Genomic DNA, 15,842 nt, shown 5'->3' on the forward strand with positions numbered 1-15,842 from the left:
TAAAAACTTTATCTTTATTTATTATATATTTATCTATATTGAAATTAATATTTATTGTATTTCAGTAATTATTTATTGATTTTTGTGATAAATGTATTTTTAGTAAGTGTATAAATCTATTTTTGTTTATTATTTAATAGAGAATTTTTAATAATTATTGGACCATAAACTACTATTACTTAGCTTTTTAAATTTAATTTATTTTATATTTTTGCTATAAAATTTTAATTATTATTGGAGATTAAACTATTGTTCATGGGTTGGTTTGGTTTAGTTGTAAGTTGTTTGGCCATCCAAATGGACTTGGTCAGGTTGGGGGGTTGGTCACTCAGGTTATATCGGTTTATGTCAATTTTCGGTGTAGTCAGTCAGTTCAAAAGGTTTAAATTTAAAATTAAGTTTAAATTAAAAAATTACAATGACACTATTAAAAAATAAGTTTAAAACTTCAATTTCTGATATAAATTATTTTAGCCTAATAAATATTGAAAAATTTCCACTTTCCTATATCAAAAAATATATTTAAAATATAAAATATTAGTATATATCTATGGTCAGGTCATTCGATTTTAATCAATTTACAAATGGCCAAAGTGAAACTGGTCCAACCTAGTCAGGTTGGGAAATTATTGAACCAAAGCCGACTGGAAATACTAAAAATCGGGTTGGTCAGTATCATCAGTTTGATTCGGAATGGCAATGGGGCAGGACGGGGATGAGGAGCCTCTCTCCATCCTTGTCCCCGCGAAAATCCCCATCCACGTCCCCGTCCCCATCCCTACTAACGAGGACAAAGTTATCCTCATCCTGATCTCCACAAGGGATCCCCTCTCCCTGTGATTCTTTATAATGTCAACCATTATGTTTTTGTTTTTTTATTAAAATAATTAAAATTTACAATCCTATTAGAAAAGATTCAAACATATTCAACCATATTTTTAAAAGTATTAACATATAGACATATGTGTATATATATACATATATATTAGCAGGGATCTCATGGGGCAAGGAGTGTTGTCCTCGTCTCCACACCGTCCCTGCCAACGGGGATAAAAATTTTCCCATCTCAATCTCCACAAGGGAAAAATCATCCCCGTCTCCGCCCCATTCGGAGCAGATTGCCATGGGGATATGGGAAAATGGAAAAAGTTGCCATCCCTAAGTTTGATAAATATCCTTATCTAAAATTAAGTATTATTATTTTTATATTATAAAAAATTATTAAAATAGTATATAAAGTATAAATGATTATTAATTATTATATAAAACAATTGTATATTCTTACATGTTTCTATTGTTTATATTTAACTTAACAAATTTGATGCATCACACAGGTCCCGCTCGTATTCTTAAAAAAAAAAGGAATAATATGAAGGTGTCTATGGGTCGAAACCTTTTGCTCGTGCTGCTATGCATCAAAAAGTTAAGAATCACTTCTCCCTTTGAAAAGTCATGCACTAAATCATGAAGATCAATGCTCGAAACGAAGATCATAAGATCTAAAGGAATATCTTTGACAATGTTGTTCAAAAACTATTTGTGAATATATAGCTGGCATATGTAAAATGTTTGTATATGGTTAGTTTGATACTTTGATATATGCAAAGGCGGATGTACTTTGTATATATTTAGTACGGAGAAGTACGGACATGCCTATTGAAGATTTTTGAATTTTAATGCAGATCTATAAACATTTTAAAATGTCAAATACCCTATTCTATACATCAATACCCACCTATGAATTAGCATCAATTTCAAATTGATATTTACTCCAACTGTACTTTGGGTTTAAGAATTCTGACCCTTGGCTGAACCTTCATTCTCCTTATTTAGAATTATTTTCTTTTTTATAAAACAAGATAGGGTTACACGAGACGGGGGATAACACATCTCTCAATGATATAGTGAGAGCTCGTTGATCAAGTTGTCACAAATTATAGAGTAAAGTTTAGTAGCCCAATAGAGTTATGTTCCTTAACTTTCAAGATTTCTCTCCTTACTAAATCTTTACTTCTTTACACTATTTTCAAAATCGGATCAGATCAGATGGTTAGACCGGAAAAACCGAAAATCGGTCATCTGACCAATTTCATTTTAATCTAAAACTGCTTTTTCCCTCAAAATCGTTGATTTTGGTCAGTAAACTGCTGACCGGTTCGATCATCGATTCGTTTTTAAAAACCATGCTTATTTAATGTAGGGATTTAAAGTATTAGGAGACAAAACATTGTTTCATATGAAAGACGAAAAATCTCTGTAAGAGAGACACGGGTGAAGGCAAGTTAGGAGAACTTAAGTACTTTGTTTGGAATCCAATATGTTAAAAATCTCCATTGCTTAGCATTCTGTCTGGAAAATACCAGAGTACAAGTCTGATTAATTAGAGTATAATGAAAAGATAAAAAACACTATGCAAAGAACCTGACTGTAAATCTCAACAAACAACTTGGTTAAAAGAAGAAATGGTCATTAATAGACTTTGTAATGTGTGCCATACTGTGCTGGCATGACACGGATTGAAGGTGGCTCAGATGCCATCTATGCCATGCCGGGCCCCGGGCCTTGGTGGTCCGTTCTTAGACAGCCCGGTCCCCTTTTTAGCTAAGCTAAGCCTGGAACGGCCCATGGTCTGGTTCCCAGCCGAGCCAGGCCAAGCCATGGTGGGGCAGGCCCAAGCCAAGCTTCTTTTTTTTTTCTTTTATAATTTTCCCAAACTAGTAAAAATTAGAAAAAAAAAACAAAAGAACAAATAATATATGAAAATTAACATGGATAATAGATAATTTGAAAAAAAAAATGTGAAATTTTTATTTCGTTTCAAATTTAATGTGTACAAAAAAATAAAGATTACATTAAAAAATAATACAATGGAGTTGAATTAATAAAATGATAAAATTGAAGATAAAAATTACAGTGAGATTGGATTATTGGAAAATATTACAAATAATTCTTAAATAAAATTAAAAATATTACAAATAATTCTCAAACCCGGGCCATGCCAAGCCGGCCCGCATGTTGTGTTATATTGTGCCTATGGATCATGATTTGGAAGCATGGTCCCCTCCGTAGTGTAGGCCTAGTACAACTTGGATTCTAGCCCTAGCATGACACAGAATTGTAGCGACCGTGCTTTGGTTGGCCCTTGTCTGCTAGGCCGTGCTGGCCTGTCACTAGCCCGACCCACATTACAATTTTAGTCATTAAGAGAAGAAAAAGCATTCACAAATATGGAGGAATTGGAAACATGGTAAATGCTTTTAATGAAGAGAAGAAGGGTTCAAAACAATGAACCCAGATTTACTACCCACTCTCTACCTGCCATGAATTGCAGAGACACATCTCTCGATTCATGATAGAGATGTATGACTGCAATTTGCGGCAGGTAGAGAGGGAGTGGATAGGAAATCCCGTTTGATATTATAATGTTCATTCCCAAATAACCAATCCTTCCATAGTTTTAACTCCTTTATTTTCTTTCCTACATAAGCACTGTTTTTTTATCCCACTACCATATTGTTTTGGAGTTCAAATCTGTGTCCCACCGCCTCTCCCCCCACAAACGCTCCACACACCGAGCGTCCGCCACCTGTCCATTCGCATTCCTGCGTGCGAGGCTAATGGGATAACTGTTAGGCCCAAAACTAGCCCAAAAGCCTCATTTCTACATTCCCGCCCCCTCAACCGATCCGTCTGCTTGAATTGGCTGTCCCCTGAACCCCATTCTTCTCCCCTCCACCCGAGCTCTCCTTCTCCGGCACCGACGACCGCTCTGGTGAGTTCACCTTGACCAAGTATTCTCCAACACTCATATTTTGTTTTTTCATTTCAAATCAGCTAAACCTCTGTCCTCTGATATTTTGTTTTCTCATTTCAGATTAGAGAAACCACCGGCCATCTACAACGACCACCGGCGATCATCCGACCATTTCACTGTCATAGGTACTCTCCATCTCTCATATCATCACTCTTTCACACACTTTTCTTATTTTTTCTGATATTTTGTTTTTTTTTTTATATATTTCAAATCAGAGAAAACACTGACAACAATGCTTTTTTCTCTAGCACCGGCGATCATCCGACCATTTCACTATCACCGGCGATCTTCCAATGAAGTAACAAATAACAAAATATTCTTCTGATAATTTTAGTCTGATGAGGATTTTTCACAATATTACTAGAACTCAAGAGGATGCTTGTTACTAAAAAAGTCGATTACTAGAGGCAATGACATTCATTATCAGAAAAGTCGATTCAAATAGGGATGCTTGTTACCCATATGGCCAGATACAAAGATGAGGCACATGGATCAAATGTTCATGCATGTTAATAAAATACACAGTTCCATCCACTACAGGACAGAAATCTGCAGATATCTAAATGAGATAGCTTGTTATAAACTACAAAGGATCTCCATTTTTTGAAGGATGGTTAGAGAATCCAACCAAAAAAACCTCAAACAACACAAAAAAAAAGAAGATAAAAAGATTGGCTTTTATAAATGAGCAGATACAACACACTGTAAGCAACAATACTAGAGTGAAAGCAATAAGAGAAGGATTTCATTCAATGAAAAAAGAAGCTAAATCCCAGCTCAGCCTTCGAATCGGAATAAAAGAACGGAAAAAAGGAGAAAAATAAAACCTCCATTTCCTTCTTCCGCGTTCAAATACAGAATAAAACCTAAATTGAGGAGGTTTAAAACAAATTCCACGCAATAGAGTGACGATTGAAAGATGACAAATGCCGTCCATTCTAAACAAAAAGATAACCAATGTTAATCCTTCTTTTGCGTTTCTTGCCAATAACCATGTTGAAAGTTGAAACACAATGATTGTTTTCTTGTCCACAGATGACTGGGTGAATCCAATATAGGTAAGACTTAAGAGAAAGAATGGTCGGATGATCACCCGGTGCCAGAGAAAAAGCACTGTTGCTGGTGTTTTCTATGATTTGAAATAAAAAAAAAAAACAAAATATCAGAAAAAAATAAGAAAAAATAAGAAAAATGTGTGAAAGAGTGATGATGTGAGAGATGGAGTACCTGTGATAGTGAAATGGCCGGATGATCGCTGGTGGTCGTTGTAGATGGCTGGTGTTTTTTTTTTTATCTAAAATGAGAAACAAAATATCAGATAACAGGGTTTAGCTGATTTTAAATGAAAAAACAAAATAGCAAAACAAAATATCGGTGTTGGAGAATACCTGGTCAAGGTGAACTCACTGGAGCGGTCGCCGGTGCCGAAAAAGGAGAGCTCGAGTGGAAGGGAGAAGATTGGGGTCATGGGACGGTTAGTTCAAACACGAATGATCGGCTGAGGGGGGCGGCAAAAAAGAAATGAGGATTTTGGGGCTAACGGGACAAGCTAATGGCCGTACCATTAGCCCTGCACGCGGGAATGCCCACGTGCGAATGGACAGTTGGTGAACGCTCGGTATGTGGGGTTTTTGTGGGGCGAGAGGCGATGGGGTGCAGATTTGAACTCCTATGTTTAGGGTTTGGTTTCAACTAGCCTCTACCAGTCCCGTCCCAATAAAATTTTATTTATTTGTTTGTTTTATTAAATTATGTCTCCCTCTCCCTCTTTCTCTCCCCCAACCCTGTATTTAGAGTTGTCAATGGGACGTGATAGACTTTACCAATCCCGTCCCAATAAACATCTATTTATTTATTAAATTATTTCTCCAACTCTCTCTCCTGAACCCAATATTTAGGGATGTCAACGGGTCTGGTCTAGTTCAGGATAGTCAGTACCATCTCATCCCAATAAACTTTTATGTATTAATTTATTTATTTTATTAAATGAAATAAATTAGTGTCTATAATTTTTTATTTATTTAATTTACTAAATTATTTATTTATTTATTTAGAAATAAATTCCTAAGCCCAATATTTAGGGTTGTCAATGGGTTAGATTTGGTTCAAGATAGCCTTTACCATTCCACCCTAAATAATTTTTATTTATTCATTTATCTATTTTATTAAAAATAAATAAAGTATTATCTATAAACTTTTATTTATTTAATTTACTAAATTGTTTATTTATTCTTAATTCTCTCTCTCACTCTCTCTTTCTCTCCTGCAACCCTATATTTAAGGTTATTAACAGGTCGAATTGGGTTCGGGATAGCTTGTATCATTCCCATCCCAATAATAAATAAAGTTTATTTATTTGTTTTACTAAATTAAATAAATCAGCTACCACATGTTATTCTTCAGATCCATAATTGATATAGTAGTTTTCAACTAGAAACTCAAAAATATATATGGTTTTTCTACTTCATGCTTCCTAAAATGTCTAATTGCATATTCATTACTATACCACTATTACGGTGCCATTTATTGATTATTTTATGATTTTCTCAAAAACTTTCTATTGTTATTATTGATTTTTATTTGTACATAATAAAAATGAAAATCAAGAGAACATTGTCTCATAATTTATATGTGGCAAGCTTGGTAGTTACTTAATGTTGAGAATTTCTAATATAATGTTTTGCTATAATTTCCCCAAGAAAGAGGGTGATGGTGGACATTTGTTAGGAATGCCAATAGGGAGGGGAGTTGATGGGAAGCCACTCCCTATTCACGTCCTTGCAAAAATCCGTATCCCCGTTTTGTGATTGCTAGCAAGGACAAGGTTATCCCATCCCACGGAGATCCTCACTCTCCATGCTTTTTCTATGACGTCAATCATTTGGTATTTTGTTTTTTGTTTTTCATTTCACATAAAAATCTTAAAATAAAAAGTTAAAATTTGCAGTATCCCATTAAAAAAGATCTAAATATATTCAACCACATTTTCAAAAATATTAATATACATACATACATATATAAGCAGGGATCCCCCCGAAGCGAGAATTGGGGGCCTGTGGGTATTCTCTCCACCCTCGCCAACGGGATGAAAATTTCATTATCCTTGTCCCTATGAGGGGAAAATCATCCCCTTACCCTCCCCATTTTTGGGTGGGACACCACAAGGATTGAGGAAATGGAGAAAATTGCCACTCCTAATAATCGTTACTATATTGTTAATTTCCTAAAAAACAACGCTTTTATTTTTTTCATTTTATATAATAGTTCCCTTTTTGTATACGAATATCTTTTTGTTAAGCAAGGTTGGGGTTATAGTGCTGTCATTACAGATTTTTTATCAATCATTGTGTGCATAATCTTGTTGTACGTGTTTTGTTTTCTTAATATAATTCTTACCTTATCTTATCTTTAAAAAAAAAAAAAAAAAAAAACTCATGGAACCAACCACTAAGGGGTTCAAGAGGGGTCCGTTTAGCTTTAAAGACTCATCCTAACAAGAAATTTGAATGTGGAGTAAATCAAAATTTGAAAATATTTTTTTGAAGAAAATAGAAAAATTATTGATATGCTAAAGTAAGTTCAAAAGGACAAACTATCTAATATGCGACTTGATCTAGAACAAAAAAGAGAGAAAACTCTACAAAAAAGGAAGGTGGAGGATTAATTGGTTACAATGTCGTGATAAAAATACAAAATGTTTTCAATTTTCATATAACTTCACCAAAATAATCTCGTCTCCTAAACTATCTCCTCCACTTTCTCCAAAATTATCTCTAATTCTTATTTATCTCTAAAATTATCTTCAATTCCAATTTATCCTCTCATACGTTTTATCTAAACTAGTAAGAAAAAACTATTTACAATTCATGGAGAGTATTTGAATAGTTCTAAGTGGGCAGTTTCTTAACTATTCTAAGTGGACAGTTTCTTAACTGTTATAAGTGAGCAGTTTTTAGAGTGAGAGTAAATGACATATATGCCCTTTTTTATGCTCGTTGTGTGTTGCTTAGATAAGAGGTAAAAATGTCTAATGAAAAGTCTAGAAAATGGGCTATTTTCTCTTTTATTAGTAGTATAGATTTTGGATTAAAAAATTTAAGAATTATTTAAATATTCTAACAAAATTATATAATATCTTTGAAATATTTATTAAAAACACAAAAAATAATTTTATATTTTTACAAAGTATATCATGAAATTATGTACTAATAATTTAAATTATGTTTTTCCGGATTATCAATTTAAATGTTTTTCAAATATTTAATAATATGCAATAGCTTTAAATAAATAAAATAAAAATAACAAAAAAAATATTTAAATAACTAAATATTTATCATAACTAGATTTTAAATAGTTAAAACAACGAAATTATGTAATAAATTTAAAAAAATTTCTTCAAAGTATAAAAATAGTTATAACATAATATTGAAATTAATAATAATTTAATATATTACAAAAACAATAATGAAATTATGTAATAATAGTATACATTATGATTTTATGGATAATTAAATTCAATAAATAATTAAAAAATTAAATATTTTACATATTGTTTAAGTTTTTAAATAACTAAATATTTTAAATAAAAAAATATTTAACATAACTAGATATTAAATAGTTAAAATAAAGAAATTATATGTAATAAATTAAAAAAAATCTGAAAAGTATAAAAATAATTATAACATAATATTGAAATTAATAATAATTTAATATTTTTACATAATACTGTAAAAAAATAATTTCACTTATATCAAGTAATAATTTGAGAAAATAACTTTCAAAAAAATAATATTTGTTAATAGTAATTTTAAACTCTTAATCTGTATTTATTATATAATTATATATACTAAAATTAATATTTATTGTATTTCAGTAATTATTTATTATTTTTTGTGATGTGTATTTTCAATGATTATGTATAAATTTATTTTATTTTGTTATTTAACAGAAAACTTTCAATAATTATTGGATATTAAACTACTATTATTGAGATTTTTAAATTTAATTTGTTGTACTTATTGTATTTTTTCTATAACTTATTGATTAATATTTATTAGAGATTAAACTATTATTTGAGATTATACTATTTATTGACTAAGTTAATATATTTTTAGTACTTATTGTATTTTTTTCATTATCAATATATTTTCAATAGTTGTGTATTTTCGCTATAAATTTTCAATAATTATTGGAGATTAAACTATTGTTATTTATCAGATATGAGACTATTAATTTAGTTGAAATTATGAGTTTTTGTGAATTGTTTCGATTCGGTTGTGGGCTATTTGGCCAACTAAATTGACCTGGTCAGGTTGGGGAGTTGGTAAGCTAAAACCGACTGACCTTTTATGAAAATCGACCCACTCAAGTTGTATTGATTGGGTCAATTATTTGGTTTGGTCAATTGATTCAAACAAATTTTAATTTAATTTTAAAAATTATAGTGCAATTATTATAAAATAAATTAAAAAATTATATTTATGATATAAAAACATTTTAAACTAAGAAATATGGGAAACTTCCCACATTTTCATATTAAAAATTATATTTAAAATATAAAATATTAATATATATCCATGGTTAAGTCATTCAATTTTGGTTGGTCTACGGATGGCCAAAGTGAAATTGATCCAATTTGGTCGAATTGGAAAATTTTTGAACCAAATCCGATCTAAAATTATAGAAAACCGACCAACTCGGGTCGAGTTGATTGGGTTGGTTGATTTCATCAGTTTGATGAATAAACCTACCTGAAATTAATTATTGTTATTTTTGTATTATAAAAAAATTTATTAAAAGTAGTATATAAAATATGAATAATTATTAATTATTTAAAAATGATATTTTTATTTTTATTTTCTTTTGATTAAATTTATTTAAATGAACATTAGGGTCAACACTGTCATTTTCCATTGCCATCTAATGGAAGATTGATTAAATCCATTGCAAATTATAAGTGGTGTTTTATTAAAATGTTAACTATAGGGTAGATTTTAGTAAACCTATAAAACTATAAGGGGTATTTTAGTAAATGACCCTTTATACTATTTAGCTTCCGCTTAATAAATCCCGTGCATCACACAGGTCCCTACTAGTAAGAAAATATAAAAACAAGATACTCAGTAAAAAATGGCCACAATGAGTGGGTATCATATCCAAAGCGGATCAAAGAAGAATTCACTCAAGCATTTCAAGAAAGATTTGAAGTAGGCAATACATAAATAATTAATGAATTCTTATAAGCATTGAATCCAATCATTACATTGCAAGAAGATGAGAAACTAGGGGTAGAAGTACAAGAAGATGAAAATATTGAAGCTATAAAATAGATTAGGGATTTTAAAGCCCTCGACCTTAATGGTCTAAATGTGAATTTCTATAAAAATAATTGGGAAGGTGTCTAAGAAATTGTTATAGAGGCAATAAATGCCTTATTCCATTATGTAAAAAATGACCAAAAAGTTGAACCAAACATTTATATCGCTTATCAAAAAAAAAATTGAGAAAACTGAGCTCTTTAGGCCCATTTATATCACTTATCCTACAATTCCATTTATAAAATACCCCCAAATTGTCATAATCCAATTTCTAAAATACCATAAATTCCCAAAATCCTATTTATATCCACAAATTATATTATTTTTAGGTGATTGCCTCGAGGTGGGGAAAATTTGGGGATTCCCCATCTCTGACAGGGAATGGGTACCTCACCTCCAACCTTCCTCGTCACTGGGGACAGGGTAGGGATGGAGTAGAGTGTCTTAACTATGGGGGCGAAGGACATGGAGGGGTGCCACATCCCGGGCATCGGATGGGGCCTCGCTACTTATAATTACTTTTGTACTTTTGATAAGTTTTTGAAGTTATAATATAATTTGTTATTTTATCTATTTTTTTTTGTTTTTGAAACAATATATAATATATGATTTAGTTATTGATTAAGAATTAATATTTTAATTTTCATTACTTTATATTTTATTGTATTAATACCCATGATTTAATTAATTATTTTAATATTTGAATACTAATTATTATTAAATTATTAAATTTCTTTTCATTGATTAATTATGCTATTAATTATTTATTTTAATTAAATGATTAATAATAAAGTATTTATTTATTAATTTTTATTGTTAATTATTCATTAATTAATAATATTTGTATGATTTAATATTCTATTATTAATATTTTATTTTATTAACACTTATGACTTAATAATTTTAATATTTTGTTATAAGATATTAATTAATTATTGGATCATTTTAATTGATGAATAGTTTATTAATGATATTTTAATTAAAATTATAATATTAATATATTATTCAATAATTAATAGTTTGTTAATGGGTCATGAATCTTATATTAACTCTTAGAACTAGAAGAAAGTGTTTTTTAATTAAACTAGTTCATCCTTCTCTTTTCACTTGTTTCTCATTAAAGTATCCCAATAATTGGGATCAATAAACCCACATTTTTTTCTCATCCCATCCCATCACATTCCACAAGCTAAACATTAGAAAAGGAGGATATTAAAGAATATTTCATAATGACCCTTTTGCTGGTATTGCAGTAATTTTCAGAGATTCCTCGGTTTATGGGCACAATCAAGGAGCAGTGCGTATGCACTAGTGCCCTCAATGCGTAATGCCCGAGAATATGCTCACATCGTTTGATCCTCACAAGAATGGGCTATTCAGAAGGATATCGGATTCATCTGCCACTACAATGGGACTGGGCTATTCAGAAGTGATGATGCGCAATCCGACCGGTCTTAGTTGTCAACGACCTTGCCTCTGAACTGAGTAGCAGGGAACCTGAAACGAGGGAGATGAGGAAGCTCCGGGGGGAACCCGGTGTAAAGGCTCCGAAGCTCAAGTTAGAATCCTTCAAAGGCAAGATAAAACCAGATAGCGCAAAGTTTGCATACCTCATCTTTGGGGGGGTGGAGAGCCTTTTATAACCACCTCGCGCACTCACTCCTAGACTTCTGTCAGGTCGGGAATGATTACTTCCGTGCTTCTGCCAGTTCGGGCGTCATTGCCACCGCCACTGCTCTTTTTGTCAGAGCCGTCTCTGTAACTGGAGATGGCGGTGGCAGGTGGCCATTGAAGTGCGGCCGTCAAGCGTCAAATACCAAGTCAGTCAGGTGCGCCGCCCCTGGATACGGACTCCTTCGGTGTCAGGTACGGTGTGATTCGTCCAATTCAATGCTCTGGAGGCGAAGTGCTTGGAGCGGTGTGCGAGGCGAAGTCTTGAGTTCGGATAGGGGGGTGTCCCGAACTGTCATGAGACGGGCCAGTTCGGGTCACTTCTTTGTGTGACTCGGGGCCAAAGGGAGAGTTCGGGCTCCTCGTAGGGAGTTCGAGCTCTTAGTAGGGAGGTCGGGCTCCTTTTAGGGAGTTTGGGCCCCTTGTAGGGAGTTCGGGCTTCTCTTAGGGAGTTGGTCTCCTCGAGGGGAGTTCGGACCGCTGGTCTCTTCCCTCTGGTGCTTGTACCCTAGGTATGCTGCTTTAAGTGCCGAGCTACTTGTTTTTTGCCACGTGGCGTGATTTGCGAGGTCGGGCCAAATCTTCCTTCATCAATTGCCCCCCACTCCCTATGCTAAGGGTCTTGCCCTGGCGCGGGGAGTTCACAAGGTGTCAGGTAGATTTGCCCTACACTTTGAATCTTGGTTCTGACGGCGCGAGGTGTGTTGTCAGGGTTCCTTGGGTTTCTTCGAGTGTCCATTAGGCAGGAAGCGTGCCGACCTGCCTAAACGCTGATAGATGTGGCGGCATGCGCTTTATTTCGAAATTTCAAAAAGGCGTGCCACTTGGGGGGCGTGATAGCGGGCGTCTTTTCAAATTTGAAAAAGACGTGCCACTGTCGCTTTTACTGAGGAGACGTGCGTTGGCGTTCCGTCAGTTTCGAAAAGATGTGCGCCGACGCTCTATCAGTTTCAGAAAGACGTGCGCCAATCACGTCTCGGTCTCGGGGGACGTGCGATCAGTGCGGCTGTAGGCCGTCGGATTGGCTTTGATCTAAGCCGTCGCCTTTCGGTCACTGTGAGTATAAATAGCAGGGGGGACCCCAGTTGTTGTCACTTCTGTATTTCTCTCGAGCTCGTGTCCGAGTTTCAGCTCGCATCCAGTTCGCGTCCAGGTTTTTTCAGTTCACATTCAAGGTCTTCCGCTCGTCCGAGCCCCTGTGGTATACAACCTTTGTCCGGGTGAGTATTTTCCTGGATCCCATCTCACTCCCCGATGTCTAGCTTGGATGGCTCGGATAGTCCTTTTAGCGGGTTTGATGCAGGTTCTACGAACCGAGTTGCATCCCCCGATAGCCCTAGCGAGCCGGAGGTAGAGCTCGAGGAACAGTTCGAGCTCGTAGGCCGAGGCGCTTCGGGTAGTTTGGCATCCACCTCTTGTCGGGGTCGGATGTTAAACAAGTTTGGTCCTTCGACCATGACGCCCAAGGGGCTCCAATCCCTCATTACCTACTATAACTTGCCCGGGGAGTACGCTTATTTCATACCTTCGGGTAGCTTTCCTTGGGAACACGGTCCTGATGAGATCGTGATATTCCACGAGCAGCTCGCTGCGGAGCTGCGATTGCCTTTCCATCCCCTCCTTGTTGAAGTCTTGAACCACTTCGGCGTGACGGTCGGCCAGCTTCACCCGAATTCCATTCGAAATTTGGTGGGGACAATCTCCTTATTTTACAAAGAGAGCTTTTCGTTGGACTTGGAGATTTTTTCTTCAATCTTGATGCTTAAGAAGCAAGCGGGTCCCCTCCCCGGGCGTAGGCAGGCTTACTACCTGTCTCCTCGCCCGGGCTTTAAGCTTTTACATGAGCTCCCTAACAAGGTCCCAGCGTGGAAGCGGGACTATTTCGGGGTGCGAAGTGTGCTGGGGTGGCCGTTTCAGACCGGGTGGGGGATGGCCGCTCCTGACTTCGGGGTCACGCTTGACAAAGAGACGGCGAAGGGCCTCCGGCAATGGGCGCGGCTTGGGCTGAAGTGTCAACAGTATCTGACGGAGGCCAAGCTCATTGCGGCCGACCTGAGTTCGGGTAGGTTCTTCACTTAGAGATTCTTATCTTGCTGTCTTTCTTGCTTTTTACTGATGGCGAACTTCTTTTCGCAGGTGTGATGGATTCTCAAGGGACCCGGGGTGGGAACTTGTTTCAAGGCATGAAGAAGAGAAAGCCGATTGCCAAGCGAACTCGCGCCGAGATGCCCCGGGATGCGGAGCCCAAGGTGCCGGACTATCAGCTAGAAGATCTGCCCAGGGAGCCCGAGATGGTCCCTCCAATGCAGGAACCGGCAGGGGGCCCTTATGCTGAGACTACCTACACAGGGGCTCCTACATACTCCGATGCTTCTGCTTACTTCGGGTCTGCTCATACGCGAGCTGGGCCCTCGGGCTCGGGGGCCCCGGGGGATTTCAGGAGTGTGTTGTCGCCGACCCATGCTCTTCAAAAGAGTAAGGAGGCTATTTTCCCCGAGGAGGTCGCAGCGTGGACTGATCTCCCTCTACATCAAGTGGCCTGTCGTGCCGTTACCCATGCCATGGTGGTAAGTGTTCTCCCTTTTTTAGAGCTCTTTGGCTTTCGTTTTGTTGGTTCTTTTGATCACTCGATCCCTTTTGGTAGGTGAATTCTTCTATTCACGCCTTGGCGGCTCAGGTGGAGAGGAGCTCGAGGCAGGCGTGAGCTGCCGAAGAGGCTCGTCGCGTTGCCAAGGAGGCTGCTCGTGCTGCCGAAGAGACTGCTCGTTTTTCATGGATCAGGCAGGCAAGGTCTCAGAGAGATGCCGAGGCCATGGGAGTGGTGGTGAAGCATATGGCAGACTTGAGGCTGGATCTGCAGCATTAGGTCGAGTACCTTCAGGAGGACATCAGGGAGAGGACGCATATCTTTTCTCAAGGTATCGAAGATGCCAAGAAGAAGGCTGTCAATGAGTACATTGCTTCGCCGGGCTTTGATGATCTGATGGTGGATTCATACAGGAGGGATTTTAAACTAAGCCGGTGGATGATTCGGAATACGTACCCCGAGCTCGATATTAGCGCCATATCCACTTCGTGCATAACTCAGGAGATGGCCAATGCTGCTGACGGTGAGCTAGACTCCGAGGGCGAGGCGGGGCCTTTGGGTATTGTTGAAGTGCCTTCTGATAATGAAGAAATAGCTCCGGGCTTGTAATTTTTTTTTATGTACTACCTTACTTTTGAAATGGAATGACTTTTGCTTAAGTGTTGGTTGTTCTTTCTCCCGAACTGAGCATATTTGCCGAACTAATCATACGTCCGATTTGTTTCCTGTCCGGGCTATCGCACTTGCGCGGCCTGTTTTGGTGGTGATTTTATCCACTTTGCTTGGCGGTCTATAGGTAGTATTGCCTTAGGTTGACAATGTTCCATGCTCGGGGTACTTGCTTTCCCTCTAAGGTTTCGAGCTCGTATGCCCCCCCGAGTGCTTTCTTTACTCTGTAGGGTCCTTCCCAATTTGGTCCGAGTTTTCCTACGTCGGGTTCGGGTACCATGATCTTACGGAGAACCAGGTCGCCGACGCGGAAGCTCCTCTTCTTTACTCTGACGTTATAGTACCGAGCTATCTTTTGCTGGTAGGCCGCAGTTCGGATGTGCGCGAGGTCTCTCACCTCGTCCAGTAGGTCGAGGTTGGTGCATAACTCGTCTCCGTTTGTCTGCTCGTCGTATGCTTCTAGTCGCAGCATAGGTACTTCGATTTCCGCCGGGATTACCGCTTCGGTGCCGTAGGTGAGGTTAAAGGGGGTCTCTCCTGTGGCAGTTTTTTCCGTGGTTCGGTGAGCCCATAGAACACTTGGTAGCTCGTCCGCCCACAACCCTTTAGCTCAGTCTAGTCGTGCTTTCAGTCCGTGGAGGATGGCTCTGTTCATTACTTCTGTTTGACCGTTTGCCTGCGGGTGTGCGACCGATGTGAAGTTCTGACTAATTCCCATACTTTGGCATCATTCTTGGAACTTGATATCCTCGAACTGTTTGCCGTTGTCGGAGATCAGTTTCCG

General features: G+C 36.9%; 1 long non-coding RNA gene across 1 annotated transcript; it reads right to left on the bottom strand.

Moving 5' to 3' along the window:
• Positions 1-2,817: 2,817 nt before the first annotated feature.
• LOC104593415 (uncharacterized) lies at positions 2,818-5,310 on the bottom strand. Its single transcript, XR_734567.2, has 3 exons — positions 5,203-5,310; positions 5,042-5,108; positions 2,818-4,943 (listed from the first exon to the last, which is right to left on the bottom strand). It is a non-coding gene; the product is annotated as an uncharacterized LOC104593415 (long non-coding RNA).
• Positions 5,311-15,842: the final 10,532 nt, after the last annotated feature.

The sequence above is a fragment of the Nelumbo nucifera genome, chromosome 3 (assembly GCF_055504915.1).
Source record: "Nelumbo nucifera cultivar China Antique chromosome 3, China Antique-T2T, whole genome shotgun sequence".
Lineage (NCBI taxonomy): Eukaryota > Viridiplantae > Streptophyta > Magnoliopsida > Proteales > Nelumbonaceae > Nelumbo > Nelumbo nucifera.